The sequence below is a fragment of the Podarcis pityusensis genome (genome assembly GCF_964106645.2).
Source record: "Podarcis pityusensis genome assembly, chromosome: 2".
NCBI classification, from domain to species: domain Eukaryota; kingdom Metazoa; phylum Chordata; class Lepidosauria; order Squamata; family Lacertidae; genus Podarcis; species Podarcis pityusensis.
Window position 1 is genome coordinate 69,002,603 of NC_138029.1, and position 16,731 is coordinate 69,019,333.

The 16,731-nt window shown below is 45.1% G+C and overlaps 1 protein-coding gene across 4 annotated transcripts in view; it reads left to right on the plus strand.

The window, feature by feature from the left end:
• The window catches only part of CPLX2 (complexin 2), a 129,500-nt gene that overhangs the window by 85,597 nt on the left and 27,172 nt on the right, over window positions 1-16,731 (plus strand). The window contains exon 1 of one of the 4 annotated variants that reach the window (XM_080989281.1): window positions 8,586-8,679. The exons of 2 other annotated variants lie outside the window; for them this stretch is intronic. The gene's annotated coding sequence lies outside the window, so the exon portion shown is untranslated. Of the gene's footprint in view, window positions 1-8,585; window positions 8,680-8,709; window positions 9,030-16,731 lie in introns of those variants that run through there. One more of the 4 variants, XM_080989278.1, reaches the window with a different exon arrangement.

The window sequence follows — 16,731 nt, forward strand, 5'->3', positions numbered from 1 at the left end:
TGAGTTTAGTTTCTGTTTTTCCCCATCCTTGCTTCCGTTTGTAACATGTAATGGCTGATCATCTTAAGTAAAGGGATCTGCTTTAACCTTACAGCTGGGTCTGCCTGCCTTCCCATAAAACAAAGGGCAACACCCTGCAACACCTTGCTCTGATGCCAGAAGTGAGCATGACTGTGGAGGAAAGGATCTGCCCTGAAAGAGCATGGAGAATTCACCTTTGGTGGACGTGCCCAAAGATTAAGGCTTTCTGGGAAATGATATATAATGAAAGGAAAAAGGTATTTAAATATACCTTCCTGAAGAAACCAGAGGCCTTTCTCCTGGGCATCATCGGCCAATTGGTGCTAAAGAAGGATAGAACTTTTTTTATGTATGCTACAGCAGCAGCAAGAATACTTATTGCAAAGTATTGGAAGACGCAAGATCTACCCACCTTGGAAGAATGGCAGATGAAGGTGATGGACTATATGGAATTGGCAGAAATGACTGGCAGAATCCGAGACCAGGGAGAAGAGTCGGTGGAAGAAGATTGGAAGAAATTTAAAGACTATCTACAGAAATATTGTAAAATTAATGAATGTTAGAATGATGTTGGATAGAAATTAAGTGGTTTCCAGCTGTAATGCTTTAAGGAATATGAAAAAAGGGTTATTAATAGGTAAAAATTTAACGTTATTATTTTTAAGATCAAAGATTAGGATAAATAAAGAGGGTAAGGATTTGCTGAACCAACAGATGGAAGTGGGATACAAAAAAGGGAGGTATGAGGAGGTCCGGGAAACAAGCTAAAGTAAAATAAGTAATGGAAAATTTGTGTGTTTTTAATTATTTTTATTTTGTATTTTTGTTATTTTTTTCATTTTTACTGTAATATTTTAAGAAAATCTTAATAAATATCTTATAAAAAAAGAAAAGAAAGAGCATGGAGAATTAGCTCTCATCTGCATATGCGTTTTGTTGTAAAAATTAGGACCCGCTCTACCACCACCACCACTCCCTGCTTTCAACTTTGAAATGGGCCAACCACATGAACAACAAACATAATTCTTTATGGGTGACATTGAGCCAGTCACTGCCTCTCAGCCTAACCTACCTCACAGGGTTGTATTGGGGATTAAATGAGGAGGAGGATAACCATGTACACCATCTCAGGATCCTTTGAGAAAAGGTGAGGTGTGAATACAATAAATAGATACTAAAATAACTGCCCCGTCATGTCTAGTTTCACCCTAAGAGTATCTGGAATTGTTCCAATTTGGATTCTCCTTGGGGAGGGGTTGAAACTGACACTGCTTTAGTGACTCTGCTTCACAGTGTTGATCTAGAGATGGGTATAAGGGGAATGCAACCCTGTAGATACTCCTGTGGACCTCTCAGTTGGCATAGTGGACATTAATTGTCAATGGATTCTTCTGGGATGCCTGTGTGAGTTGTCGGGAATTCAAGGCAGCAATCCATCTAAATTCTAAAGCATTTTGCAGGGTCACCAAGACGCTCACATTTTGCAAAGGCTCAGAAAGTCAGAGGACACTGGTCTCTTGCATAAGCCTGCCTGTCACCAATGAGAGTTACATAACCAGGTGGTTCTCACTTCAGCCCCTTTTCTTTTCAGTTGGGGGAGGCTCCCTTTCTACACTGTGACCAAACCCGCATTTTGAAAGTGTTTGGCCAATGGGATGCAAACTTAACATAATCCAATCCTGAGTGGCACAACCCTCATCCTGTTTCTTCTTGTTGCTGCTTCCTTCCCTGGCCAACTTGCCTCTAACCCATTCCCCAACTCTGCCAGGGTCACATTTCCCTGCACAGCTGCTCCGCCAGTGCCTGCTCCTGGGACAGAGGAAGGAGATGGCATTTAAAAGTGTTTTAAAAAATTAAGAGAGAGCCAGAGAGATTTTTTTGCCAACAGCCCCTAATGTGTCTGGGAAACTGACAGAGCAGGTAATTGCAAGATCATTCCCCCACTTGTCCCTGTGATTAGCTTCTTTCTGTGCTATTTCTGTTCCATTAAGTGTGTGCAAAATGGAACCCCATCTCTGGCCCTCCTCCTTTTTCTCCCCCCCCCCCTCCAAAGTTTCTCCTATTGCCTCTCAGCACTAACTGTTCTGACACTGATTCGCTAGTTCAGGAAGATTATAGCCTTTGTTAGACTGATGTTTTCTGACAGTTCAGCCTGATAGCCAGAGAGGGAGGTAGTGAAGTGGCAGTAGTACTCTTAGATACTGTGCAGTGCTGAGACCCTTCCCCAGTTTTAACAATCCCCCCTTCACGAGTGCACGTCACCATGAATGCTTCGAGTCTTCAACCATTACCAGCAGGATCAATGCTTTCATTGCCCACTGATTGCTCTACCTACTCAGCCATGCCATAGGCACCTGTCATTAAGCAAAATGCTCCAGCAGCAACAGTATCATTGGCTGAAGGTAGAGAATTGAGATGTTGGCAAGCCTGAGGTTACAGCACTAGCTGATGGAGTCCTTTTTTTCATCTCCCTCTTGCCTGCCCTAGAAAAATAAATATGATCACTAGCTCCTCCTTCTTTATTACAGAGTAGCCTTTTCTCCATATCATAGTTTCTCATAGAAAACTGGCTGATAGATGACTAACAAATTATTTGCTGCTGTGGTATGTCTGTGTCTGGGATGTTTGAGAAAACCTATTTCACTTCATCTCAGTGGTGTCCCTAACAAGAGCTCAGTTTCCAACCTTTTCCCCATGAACTACTAACATTCCCACTTTGCCATTAATTTTATGCCAAGTCCAGGCAGAGATTCTGTTGTGCTTTTGCTTGTCAAATGAGCTGGCAAGCTTGAATCATCAAATTGTAGAGTTGGAAGGGATCCCAAAGGTCTTCTAGTCCGGTCCCTTGCAATGCAGGAATCACAACTAAAGCAGCCATGACAGATGGCCACCCAACCTCTGCTTAAAAACTTTCAGCGCATGAGAGTCCGCCAGCTTCCATTCCATTGTCGAACAGCTCTTACCACTGGTCAGAAAGTTCTTGCTGGTGTTTAGTCGGAATCTTCTTTCTTGTACCTTGAAGCAATTGGTTAGGGTTCAGCTTGCTCCATCTTCCATGTGACAGCCCTTTAGGTACCGTATTTGAAGACAGCTATCCTATCCCCTCTCAGACTCCTCTTTTCCAGGCTAAATATACCCAACCCCCTCAACTTTTCCTCATAAGGCTTGATTTCCAGTATCTACCCATTCATGACTCTACTTGCAAGTAGGTGCCTTGAAATGCTGCAGTGCCTGCTGTCAAGTAGGAACCTTCGCTTGCTGCCTCAAGCATCACATTTCCCCCCTTGTTATGTTGTATCCCTTGTCATTCCTCCCCTGGATCTTATGCAAGCGTGCTGCACGTGTGCAAAGAGCAGTCCAGGAACAAAGAGGAGAGTGATGAGGAGGCAAACTAGGAAGTAGTGAGATGGAAAGTGACAGCATGTACTGATACAGACACATTCTAAGTAGAAGTCTCAAGTAATGATTATGCCAAGGCAGAAGGTAGGAACTGGAAGCCCCTTACATGAAAGAAGAGCAGCCAATTTCCCTGCTGAGAAAAGCAGGGAATGTGATTTGGTTTTGTTTTTTATATCTATACTGAAGGTACTGTGAGTTTCTGGGTAAGAGCTTCCTTGAGCCCTGTGGGGAATAGGTGGGATATAAATTGTATGAATAAATGAGTGGATGATGAATAGAAGCCAGGATCCAAAGAACCGTGAAACAAGTTGCATGAGCCCAAGAGGGCTTTAGACTTGCCTTTTCTTTTAGCAGTAGTCTGCTCTGCTGTATGGCAAACTGCTTTTGAAACTGGAAGGACTTCCAAAGGCAGCTTGTGTTATGAGATGAGAGTCATCTGTTCAAACTGTGGAAAAGTCTGAAATTGCACCAGGCTAGCACAAGGCATTGGCATGCACCTAAGCAGCTCTTTGGATCTGGATCATATCTAAAGGCCAGCTTGAACCAGCAGCTTTTTGCAGAATCAGAGGAAAAGCCATTTGGAGTGGGGAGATAGAAGCCTGCTCCAGTCCTGACCTGCCTTTTAGCACAATCCTCTGTGCTCTTGGGACTACATACAATGCTAGTGAGGAAAGTCAAAGACTTCCAGGTCTATCACTCAATTACACCCACTCCTGACACTGAGTGAACTGCCTCTTGGGGGCTCCGGAACTGTTTTACTCAACAAAGGGTATCATAAAACACAGTAGCATATTGGTATAGAAACTTCCATAGCATACTCTGTTTGCATCAACAATATATACCGCAAATGTATATATTTACGCATGCATACATGCCTACTACTACATTAATATAGGGCCATCAGTGTGCATGGTACTTTAGATTCACAGATTACACTGCAACCACAACAACTACTACGACCGCAATGTTATTCATGTAGTACTACAAATTAGTAAGCACTTCATCATAAAGAACTGAAGTTTGTTTCTTGGATTAATCCATCAATTAACTGAGTGTATTTTTATTTGAGTCACAGATGGCGCCTGGGAAAAGCAGATATTGTAAGCAATCTGTGCACATTCCTTGGAATCAGGCAGTGAATTTAAGACCGTATGCCGTTTCCAAATGGCATATGATGTTGTCTGTGTTCCTCGTGTCATGTTAAGATATGGCATTTACAATAGCTCATTAACCATGAATGGCATGCTCTAACCCTTCCAGCATGTACATCCAGCCTCCTGTGTGGGATAAGATGCCCCAGAGCACCATAGCGCCCTTTCCTCACTCTGTCCCTTCCCAGCTAGCCCTTGGCCAACAACGTACCCATCCATTACTTCCACTCAGAGGACCATCCCCACCGCCCATAGGTAGATGCAACAGCTCTGCTTCTCCACAGGTCTTCAGCATGCAGCAATAAGAAGCCTTCCCACTGGAAAATCTGCCATTATTCTTGCCACTAGGTGCCTACACTCCAAACAGGGACATGGGAGGATATAATGTTTTTCTTTGTACAATACTTTGTCTGCCATATGCAGGATTTCCTTCACACAGAAAGGCCATCATAGTGATGGTCATTTTGTCAGTCTAAGTATAAAAACCATATACAGTCATACCTTGGAAGTCGAACAGAACCCGTTCCAGAAGTCCGTTCGACTTCCAAAATGTTCGAAAAGCAAATTGCGGCTTCTGATTGGCTGCAGGAATCCCCATCAGACGTTTGGCTTCCAAAAATAGCTAGCAAACCAGGAGCCACAACATTCAGGAACTAAGCTGTTCAAAAACCAAGGTACGAATATATATACAGTACGTCCATTTCTCACAAATAATGTAAACAGGCACTCGCATCATCATGCACTCTCACAAGGACACACCCTGTTACATGGGAACAAGAAGAGACCTGCATTTACAGATCTTCAGGTCTGCATCCTTGCTCACAAGCTCAAATGATCAGAAATGTACGCGCACACACAAATGCACATAGCTTATCTCAAATAATGCATTGTAGTGATGTGATTGCTGAGTCTGTAAGGTAATCTCCTGGCCTTGGCAAATGCACTCACTGGGTTTTTTATCTGTTGTAGTGAAATGCAAATTAAATGACATGTGGGAACACAGCAGGTCAATGTATAAACATCATTCCCTCTTTATCAACAGATTTGCTTTCTTTGACATTTTAATTCTGTCCACATTTTTTTTTTAAAAAAGGATCCCCACATTGTCATTAGCTCTACTGATTAGCTCCCAGTGTCTAAGGCAGGGCCATGGATCATTAAAAGCATCTGAAATATGGGCCTTCCAGCAAGTTGTTAGTTCCGCTAGTAAATAAAAATTAAAGCTTGGGAGTATCCAGTATAAATCATTGTAAAGTACAGAACAGCCGTATTTTATCACAGTGACTCAGCGGTGTGGCTGTTCAGAGGATGATGGGTTTTAAATATAAAAGGACTAGCATGTATATAACATTTTCTGCGCAGTCAGTTGGGATATAAATTTAGGGAGGAAAGCATAGGGCCAGGGAAGGCAGACCAACAGAGGCTGGTATAAAGGCTGGTTAATTCATGTGTTTTTGTTCGTAAGTTGGATTGTAGCCATGCTCTGTAATAGAAATGTCAAACTCAAATATTAATGGGAAGCTATACAACTTGTCAGAATTATTGAAGGGGATGAACAGAATAATTATCTAACTCCTGCATCATCATCATCATCATCATCATATTTTATTTATTTATATTTTGTGCAAACTGAAAATCTTGCTTTAAAACTTTTTGTTTGGTGTTGGGGGGAGAGAAAACTAGAATCATGTTATCCAGGATTCTGCTGACGGTGCTTTTGTATTAACATAACTGAATTGATCAATGTAGTTCACTTGGCTCAGCTCATAGACATGAGGAGATGATACTCTATGGATTAATTGTCAGAAAACCAGTGTGGGAGATCCAAAGGTTGCATACCTTTCTTGCCTAATGTAACTTTGATTATTCAAAGTTTGGAAAATAATCTTTTGATTGTAAGACACTATTCCAGATGGTCCATAACGGAACAGCAAGATTTGGGAGTTGATTTATCAGGAATGTTGAGGACAGGGAGTAAGGGCAGTGAGAGAATGTTTCCCATTTAATTGGGCAGGTAAGGCATATTCTCTACAATTTTGTCGTGATGGCACCATGAACACTCCAAAAAGAGTTTTCCATAGTACCACTTTTGCATGAGCAATTAAAGCTGCTTCTTCATTCGGTGGAACGCATCAGTGGCAACCTTTGACAGCAGCCATATGGAAATAATTACTATAGAAATAAAGGGTTGCTCATTTGATGGGACACTGAGACTAGGCTGTGGGGCTACAGACAGAAAGATGTGGCTTATATTCTGTTTCATTGAGCCAGGATCTGCTGATCCTAGGATTTGAAAGCTGTTTTTGTTCAGAGGTTGTAGCATCTCACTTTGTGTTCTGTACAGATAGCAATATGGAATGGATTGCACATTTAATACCATGGGTTCTTTTCTATCCAGACACCTCTGGCAAAGTAAATCTTTGTTTGTGCCTGCTTAACAGTCTAGGGACTTGGAAGTGTTGTTTTAGATCTCACTTTGTGTGTGGAAGTAGACACATATTTATGCTAAGTACACTGTTGTTGATAAAAGCCACAATTGAAACTATGGCTCTTTCTGTCTAGGGGTTCCTGGTATGCAGAATAAGCCCATGTCAAGATCTCTATATTGGCCCTTCTAAAATCCAGTATGATTCCGAATTTGGTGACAGTGTGGCATGACACAGTGAGGCCAATTGCATGCTGTTGCCATTACATGCCTTCACAGCCCCAAACTCTCTAAACCTCAATCATCCCCTTCTCCCTCCTGTTAGTGCCAGCAATGCATTGTTTTCAGAAGCAGTGGAGCCCAACCACTGCATGTGCTATTGCATGTGCTATTGAAGTTGCCTTTGGAGGTGAGGAAGGGACATAGCTCAGTGTATGCATAAAGCCCCAGGCATCTCTGGCTAGAGCTGGGAGAGACCCCTGTCTGAAACCCTGGAGAGATGCTGTCAGTCAGTGTAGATAATTGTTGTTGTTTATTCGTTTAGTCGTGTCCGACTCTTCATGACCCCATGGACCAGAGCACGCCAGTGTAGATAATACTGAGCTAGATAGACCAATGGCTTGACTTGGTATGAGATAGTTTCTTATGCTCCTATGCTCATTTTACAGCTGTTATAGAAGACTTCTGTGCATCCCAGTGTGGCCAAATGCCTTGTTAGCCTTTTAGTAAAAGGGAATGAATAACCCCGCAGTAAAGAAAATGGTCTGAAATTACCTACATAGCACTTTCCATGGTGAATGTTCTGCATTTGCCTTCTTATAATAACCCTATTATAATGTGAGCATTTATTACTATTCCAGTTGTACAGATTGGAAAATGAGATTGAAAGATAATGGCATGCCCAAATCCAACCAGTGAACCCTGTTGAACTGGGACTGAATCCAATTTCCTACATTCAAATCCAGCATCAACAGGAACTCATTGGCTTCCCATTTTAAATGTCCAGATAGCACCTTGAATTTAAATGGACGGAATGCACTCTTTCCTGTTTGGAAAGAGTTGTGTCTTGTTCGGTAGGTTTATTTGAATCGAGTGATTCAAGGAGTAGAATACCAACTCTGAATCATTTCATTTCATTGGAACCTTCCCCCTTCCTTTCTTTCTGATTTATCCTAAATGAGATCTTTGTTTTTCTTTAAAATCACTAGCAGGCTTCCCAACTCCAGCCAAGTAGCTTGTTTCTTCCCTGCCTACTTTTTTCTTTCTCTCTTTCTTTCTCTTTCTTTCCAAGAGTATTTTCCCAATACAAAGCCATTTTTGCACTTAGTGTTTACCGTTTGTAAAGAGACTAGGGTTTACCTTGGTACTTTAGTCGCTGGAACAGTTGAATTCTACCAGCTCTCTAGACTGTTATCCAACACCGAAGATAAACTGATGGTCCTTCCCCCACAAGAGGTCCCTGCCAGATCATGATGCCCCCTCCTTTCTTCTCAGCACCTAATTGCTGGACCAGCAGGGGTGAGCAAAGTAACCACCCAGTACGAGGTAGACGCTGTTTTTGCTTCTCGCATCGGAGCGTGATTAATATTAGTCAGCCAGATGGGCGGAGATGACAGGAATAATAAAGTAGCTCATTAGGGGACGATGCTAGGAAGGTCAAGACAGAGCCGCGATGCATTTGTGGTGAGAAGGTTGGGAGGGGTGGATAGGGAGAAGGAGGAAAGCCCTCCTTTGGGTAAACACTGTCGAAGAAGGGAGTGAGGTGGGTGGGGGAGGGGAGAGAGAAAGGCACGCGTTGGTTCCCAAGCAGAGGAGGCAGAGGAAGGTTCCGCCTGTAGGAACCTGAGCGTGAGCCGACCCACTCCGTCAAGGAGCGCGGGGAGAGACGGGCAGGCGCGTCAGGGTTTGAGAGGAGTGATTCGAGAGGTGCCGTCGTCAGGCTGCGGGAAAGAGACAGGAGGCGGGCTTTGCGCGCAGGACTTGAGAGAGCAGCACCTCTCCGCAGCTGGCCACGGGCTTCTGGAGCGCCGCTGGTGAGTGAGCCCGTCTGGGAGGGACAGGTGGCGTGGTGCTGAAGGGACAGCTCCCCGGGCGCGGAGGGGAAAACGGCATCCCGCAAGGGCTGAGGAGGAACCGCGAAGATCGCGGGTGGTGGTCTTAGGGAACTCGGTGGGTCCTCGGCAGCCGGTGGGGTATTCTTTCTCTAGCCACCTCTATCTGCAGCCAAGAAAGGAGGGTGGGATCTGTGTGGGCGCAGCAAGGGGCGCTACCCTACTAGGTCTCCCCGCCTGCCTTACATTCAGAAAGGAACTACGAGCGTGACCCTCTTTAAAAGAGCTGATTTGCCCTCTCCGGGCTTCGCCCACGGAGCGGAGGCTTCAGGGACTCGCCGCGGCAGGTGGCGATCTCTGCCCGCTGCCCAGCCCTGAACGTCCGAGCGGAGCCGCGGGCGCCCGCCTGTCTCCTGCTCTGCATGTTAATAACTCGGCAGTGCGGATGACGGTTGGGTAAGGTGGGGTGCGCGGGTAGAAGATTGGGGACAGCCGTGCGTTATTCGCCGCCCAGTCGGAGCGGGAGGGTTGGTACTAGGGAAGGGGGTGAACTTGGGAGTGAGGGGGTGCCATGTGGCGCTAAACCATACGCGAGCTAAGTCACATACACACATGCGTTCTTCCAGAGACGCCCGCGCTTGGTACAGGAGACCCACCTCAAGGAAATGCGGAGAGAAACCCACAAGTGGGCGCACACCCGCCCACGCCACGCCAACTCCCAGGAATCCTCGGAACCCCTCTGCGCCCATCGCCTGCCTCTGGGACTTGACTTGTCTCAGCCCCAGAGGCAGTTTCTAGCCAGCCAGGAGACTAACCCGGACCGAACCAGGACCTTGCCCGCTTTTGCAGCTGAAGCAAATCCGCCGGGGATGATCGCCAGAACTCCATGGTCTTCTGGCCGATCGCGGTCGCACCTGATTGCGACCAAGTGGTTGGTTCCTCGCTCTCTGCCCTTGCCTGGGAGATCTCTGTTTGCTAGGCAGCCGCGCAGCTCCAGCGGTCGAGTGGGGCACGAGGAGCCCTCCTCGCTCTCTGGCTCTGTGCGGGCTCTGTCGCGGGGGGGGGGCTGGGGAGCATCCATCCATGTGTGCTTGAAGGGATGAAAAGCAAAGCAAGTTTTCTCGTGGCTTCCCTCCCGCTCGCTGGCGCAGGGGTCGTCAGTGTAGTGTCATTTGGAAATGCGCGAGAGGAGGAGGAGGAGGAGAAGAAGAAGAAGATTTGCTAAGAGCGGGTCAAGTACCTCCTGCTCGGTCTATTAGACAGTCTCCTCTTTTCCCCACTCACCTCTCCGACAGGCTTCCAGAGAGGGACTTTGACCCTTGGCCACTCAAGTTCCACCGGTGGGAACCGAAGCAAGTTAGATTTTCGAGTCATGGTCACTGTCCCAAAGATTTGCGCTTGCCTTCCTTAATGCGCCGGCAACCCGAAGACTCCTGTGGTTGATGGTCTCCCCGCGCCCTTAACTCGAGCTGGGTCCCTTTCATGTCCTTCCCGAAGCAGCTGGGGCTCCTCTGCTAGCGGTTGGTACAGCCGCAGCTCCGCTCTGCTTCCCCTCTTCGGGATCTTTAGAAACTCAGCGGAGGGCAGTAAAGCGTGCAAAGGCAGGGCAAACTCGACGGGCTGCATTCATTCATCCCCGGGGCAAGCAGGGCTGCCGGAGTTCCTGGCTAAATGCACCAGGTGCCAGAACCAACAGCCCCAGAAGGCAGATATGCTAACCAGCAAAGGATTCTCTTTCCACACACAAACACGCAGGCACGCAGTTTTTTACACACTGTGTATCTCAGGCACACGCAGGCATTACAAACACTTTGCAGGGATTGATCCCTAGGAATCCGCTTAAGCCCAGGTTCCCATTTAGATGCATCCAGGTTAATTGGACTAGGTCGTTTTAATTCCAGGGAATTAAAAGTGTGTGGGATGTGTTTGTGCACATACACAGAAGGGCAATTTTCACACACATGACACTTAAATAACCTTTGAGACTTTTCTTTTCTTGAAAAAAATGAAAAATGATTCAAGCAATACTTATGAAAATGTCCATTAAATCATACATTTGACTCACAATATCAAGCAGAAACATCCCTAGCTATATCTCTCCAGTCTTTCTCACTCTCTCCGGGCTGCTTGTTCCATTTTATTTCGCCTAGTTCTTTCCCCCAGCACACATAATCCTCTGCATAATTTCCTTGAAAAAAGAAACATCTCACAAATGCACATCTAATGCAGCCATAATTCTTCAACCATTTCAGCCCCCCTCTCTTCAACATCAAGATGCCATTGTTCCACACAGTGCACAACAAATGACATCCTATGAACACAGCTGCCATACAACACAGAAGTGTTACATTTTGTGTGCATGTAGTCCCATGGAATGCAATGCTGCACATCTCAGTCATGCACATCCTGTTTTCTGTGGCTTCCAATGCACAGGGACACTCCATGTACCTCCAGTGTCAAAGTCAATTAATATAACCTCATCTAACACCTAACTCCTTTGCATTGTTTTAAATTCTCTCATGCATGCTTCCTCACATGTCCTATGGTGCATAATTTACAGGAGGTATACAACTGCTGTTTTTATATAATGCTGCATACATCTTTCTCCCACTCACTCTGACATGTCATGCACCACCCTTGGAATATGTGTGATATGCCATTAGCCACTTTTGCTGTTTAACAGCTATCGGGCACCATTTGGCATCTGGGCACTGTGTAGGATCCTTGTGTCACTTGTGAAACTCTGGCTTACCACTCTTAATTTTTGGGGTGTGGAGAGAAGTCCTGGGGCTCAAACCTACCTGGAATCTCTACTTTCTAGTCTAGAAGTCCTTCCCCTGTAATTCTGGAGATACAGCGGGGGCCTGTGGTCACTTAGAGCTGGTTCAGACGTGATAGCAAGTGCTGACACTTACGCTTCAGCTTTTCATGCACCCACATTGTTTTTCTGTGCATGCACTTGTCAGCAGTTGCTGTAACATCAGTTGTGGTTTTGTGTTCTGTTCATGCTCAGAGACCCTCTCTCCTTAATTACATCTAGAGCTTCAGCCCCAGCACTGAATATGGGATTTGGAGCTCAGCCTAGTGAGTCCTTACTTAAACTAAGGATCATGTCTCTAGCTCCATCTTCCACCTGCCTCAATTCCCCTTCTCTCTCCCTCTCTCTTTTACACACACACACACACACACACACACCTAATAATAATAATAATAATAATAATAATTTATTATTTATATCCCGCCCATCTGGCTGAGTTTCCCCAGCCACTCTGGGCGGCTCCCAATCAAATGTTAAAAACAGTACAGCATTAAATATTAAAAACTTCCCTGAACAGGGCTGCCTTCAGATATAATATAATATAATCATTTATTTGGCGTAGTTTCTGTAATAGTTTCTCTGTTACACATCCTGTTTGTCAATGTAGAATCTCCACTCTTCATGCACCATTTACATGCATGTGTGTTTGTATTTCCATATACCACCACCTGGATACATTATTAAATACACATTATGGCTCCATCACACCTGGCCATATGCTTGTCTCCCAAAATGTAAACAAAGCAAGCTTATTTAATATAGTCTCATCCTAGATTACTCATGTGATGCAAGCCACAAACACTAGTCACAGCTTGGCTGGCGACTCTTTCCAAAAGTAGTTGATTGTGTCTTTGTTTCATTTACCATCCTTTAACTTCTATCTGTAGAGAATCAGGCTGACAGTGAGATCACTTCTCATTAGTGGCTGAATTAAGGTGCATAGAGGGAAGATTAAAATTAATTTAAGAATAGCCCTGCCAGATCAGTCCAGTTGTCCATCTAGTCCAGCATTCTGTTCTCATGGTGGCCAGCTAGATTTCCATGTGAAGCGCACAAGCAGTACCTGAGCACAGCAGCACCCTCCCCTCTTATGATTTCCAGCAACTCCTCTGTACTGGGGACAGTAGCACTTGATGGGCAACAGCTGTGGCAGCTGAAATAAGGCAAATTCAAAGGAACCAGTCAGCTGTGGATTAAAGAGCTGAACTTAAAATAATGTGACTAGTCTTCTTTCTAAAAGAGAGAGCCTGCATCCAGGTCCAAGTGGGTCAAGAATTTGTTTTTCCTATTCTGTCCATCCTGCTAAAGAGAAGGACAAGGACGGACTCACTCACTTGCAAGGCACTCCCTTATGAAGAGTGCATCTGTTGTTGGTTGGACAGACCTGTCCTTAGAACAAAACAAAAAAGAATTCAACAAGGTGGTTTGCCAAATTAACATGTTTTGGTGTGGTAGTTGAACATTTGTGGTGTAGGCATAGTACTTATTGCCTTTCTCCTTTGTAACTTTTTCCTGAACTTGGTGTTTGGTGCAATGCGGTGTGCCAAACAACCTCAAATCTACCTATGCTGAAAATTCAAATCTTTCTGGCTTCTTAAGCTCTCTTCCTAGAACACCGGGATGAAAGATTCCTTAAGAAGTCTGGGCAGGTGCTGAAGGGCGACATTCCTGGTGGTTCCTTGGGGATTAAAGATTAGACCCAGACCACTGTGGGGCTGGTTTCCAAATGGAGTCTCTCCTCCCACAACATTTTGCAACTTGTGCAGTGTGACCAGATGGTGCTTCTCACTCTTATGAGCCCTATTTAGCTGGGCTCAAAGGCTCACAGAATGTCATGAGGTTATAGAATCATGGGATTTTAGAGCTGGAAGGAACCTTGATGGCTATCTAGTCCAACCCCAAAGTGCAGATTTTCACATCATCCTGGATTTCCAGTTTTTACAAAGGTTAATTTGCACAGCCATTGTGCATGTGGTGGCTGAAAGAAATCCACTTGAGATAGTTCAAAGGTGGGTTGTCCACCCAGGATGAACTGTTCATACACAGCATCAGCATTGACACAATTTTATATTGATTTTACACCACACTGGAAACCACTCTCAATAGGAATCTGTGGCAGAATGTGAAACATACAATCCTGGTGCGATGGTACCTTCGCATTGCATAAAAGCCACAGGCAGGGAGCAAGGATCGCTAGGAATTTTGTGATGGTTTCCACCCATCACCATTTGCCTGATGGTCCTGTGAATTGACCCTCAGGCTACTCCTTCACGTGCACCTTCATGCTCTTCCCCTGCCCCCCCCCCCCATTTTGGAATTTTAGTGGCCTTAATCCATGTATGCGCAGACACACGCAAAATGAAGCTTAGGAGACAGTGGAGCAATTCTAGACAGAGGAAGGGAATGAGAGAGGGTCTCTCTCTCTACAAATTGTGGGGGAGGAAGAGAGCTTGCTGTGCTTGAGATAATCGGCGTGGGAGAAACTGTGGGTGTGTATGTCTCTATACGTGTCCGTTTTATGTGAGAGAGCCTGAACATATGGCTTTTGGTAGACTCTGTGTGGGTGGGTGAAAGAGAGGGAATTGCATTGTTGGAAAAGAATATATATTTTGAGGCAGAGAATACAATTATTATAAGGAGAGCCTGGTGGCCTGTGCATGGCAGTGAGGATGTGTGTGCATGTGTGTTTGCATGAGAAAGAGGAAGGAAGTATGTATATGAGAGAGAGAAACTGTGTTTGGGGTATAATGTGGACTCCACACTATTTGATGCAGGTGGTGTGTTTAGAAACTTTTTACATCTGAAGGCTTCTTTGTGCAGGATGCTTTTTGATGTAATTTACCTCCCCGTTGGAAAAACCATAAGGACCTCATCACTTGCAAAGTGTGGCACATGTACCTGTTTTGCCACAACTATCTGACCTGGGAAACCGATTTCCATACTTGCAGCAAATTAATGCTCACCTCCCACTTTGCAAGTGCTGATGTCCTTACAAGTATTGCTTATTCCATTTGTTACCAGCCCTTCGCCATAACATCCTAGTAATTTAAAATACACTAGTAAAACCAGTCTGAGACAAATTACAGCCACATTAATGGGGTCGGTCCTGCAAATATCACTCTTAGGGTTCAAAGGTCAGGGTGTGTCTTCAGCAAACTGCATAATGAAGGTGCCAGGTTCATGGGGGGGGGGGGTGTTGAAATCTGAGCCCTAAGGACTGCCACAGAGAATGCCCTCTCCTAGGTTGACACACACACTCAACCAACTGAGGGTGGTAGAACTATGAAGAGGACCCTCTCTGCTGGTTTTAACACCCAGAAGGGTCTGCTCTTTATGTTTATTATTCTAAGTGTGTGTGGTCTTTGAGGGCCTAACCTGATGTGACTGTTAAACTTATCTTTGCATTCCCAGCAGGCATGGAGGGAGAATTAAACCCTTTCTTCTCTTTCTCTTAAGGAAAACCTCTCCTCTTAAGCTAGTATTTATCTGAGGGGAAATCCTCCCGCTGACACCAACAAAAGCTTCCTTCCCAAAGCAAATACCAGCTTTGGAGGAAGGGGGTTCCCCAAGACTGCAGTAAGGGAGGAAAGTGTTAAAAATTCCACCTGCACCAGCTGTGACCCTGTTAATGATCAACCCCTACCCACCCAACTGGTGCTGTATGCATCTTTTAAAAGACCTGTATATTAAATACAGATTTACTTAAGTCACATCTAGTTAGTCCAGGGCCAGCACAATACAGTGATACCTTGGGTTAAGAACTTAATTCGTTCTGGAGGTCCGTTCTTAACCTGAAACTGTTCTTAACCTGAGGTACCACTTTAGCTAATGGGGCCTCCCGCTGCCGCCATGCGGTTTCTGTTCTCATCCTGAAGCAAAGTTCTTAACCCGAGGTACTATTTCTGGGTTAGCGGAGTCTGTAACCTGAAGCGTCTGTAACCTGAAGCATCTGTAACCCGAGTTACCACTGTACATTTTGCTACCTGAGATGAAGGACAAGATTGCACACACCCAACCTAATTTCATGAACTGACTGTTGAATCTTAATTTCAATATCGGCAATAGGCTTCTGTCTTCTACCACACCTGAGGGCAGCAGCTATAAGGGTCCAAGTCAGGTCCTGTGGCACACACAACACACAGCTCTGTCCCCCAGAATTAGGGTACAGCCAGGAGGCTTTCTCCACTGTCCCCCATTCTAGCATTTGCTGCCTGACACAGTCACCTCACTCTGCCTAATGACAGGACTGGCCCTGAATTTGACCTGGAGAATGTGACTATTTTCTCAAAACCTTTTTCTGGGAGTCTCTTAACATGGTGTGTGTGTGTGTGTGAGAGAGAGAGAGAGAGAGAGAGAGAGAGAGAGAGATTGTATATTCAGCAGAGCAATGCAAATAAAGAGCTCAGTGATGCTAACTTCTGAATGTCTTTGCAAGAACCAGAGACAGCCAGAGTATCTTCTTTGTCCAGAGGCCAGAGGAATTGGCATTATTGTCAGGTCTGCCCAGGGGCTACACTGTCACTGCCCTACACAGGGTTCAAGCTGTTAACTCCACAGATGGGACTCCATATGGCACTTAGTTGGGAGGTTGAGGTTGGGAGGTTGAGTATTTGTTTTGTTGGAAACCTGCACCTTACCATTCTGCTGCAGTGATCTGAGATGTTACTTCTGCTTGTGTCCAAGCAAAATACTCAGTGCAAGGGGGGAGGTGTTTTTACAATATTTCTTAGCATTGCACAATCCCCTGATTTTACCATGATGAACTGTCATTGGACCTCAATTCCCATTCATTCCTGTGTATATGTAACTGTTGCCTTCTCACTCCATTTTGTGTGCATAATGAAGTATCAGCAGGGAAAGCCAATT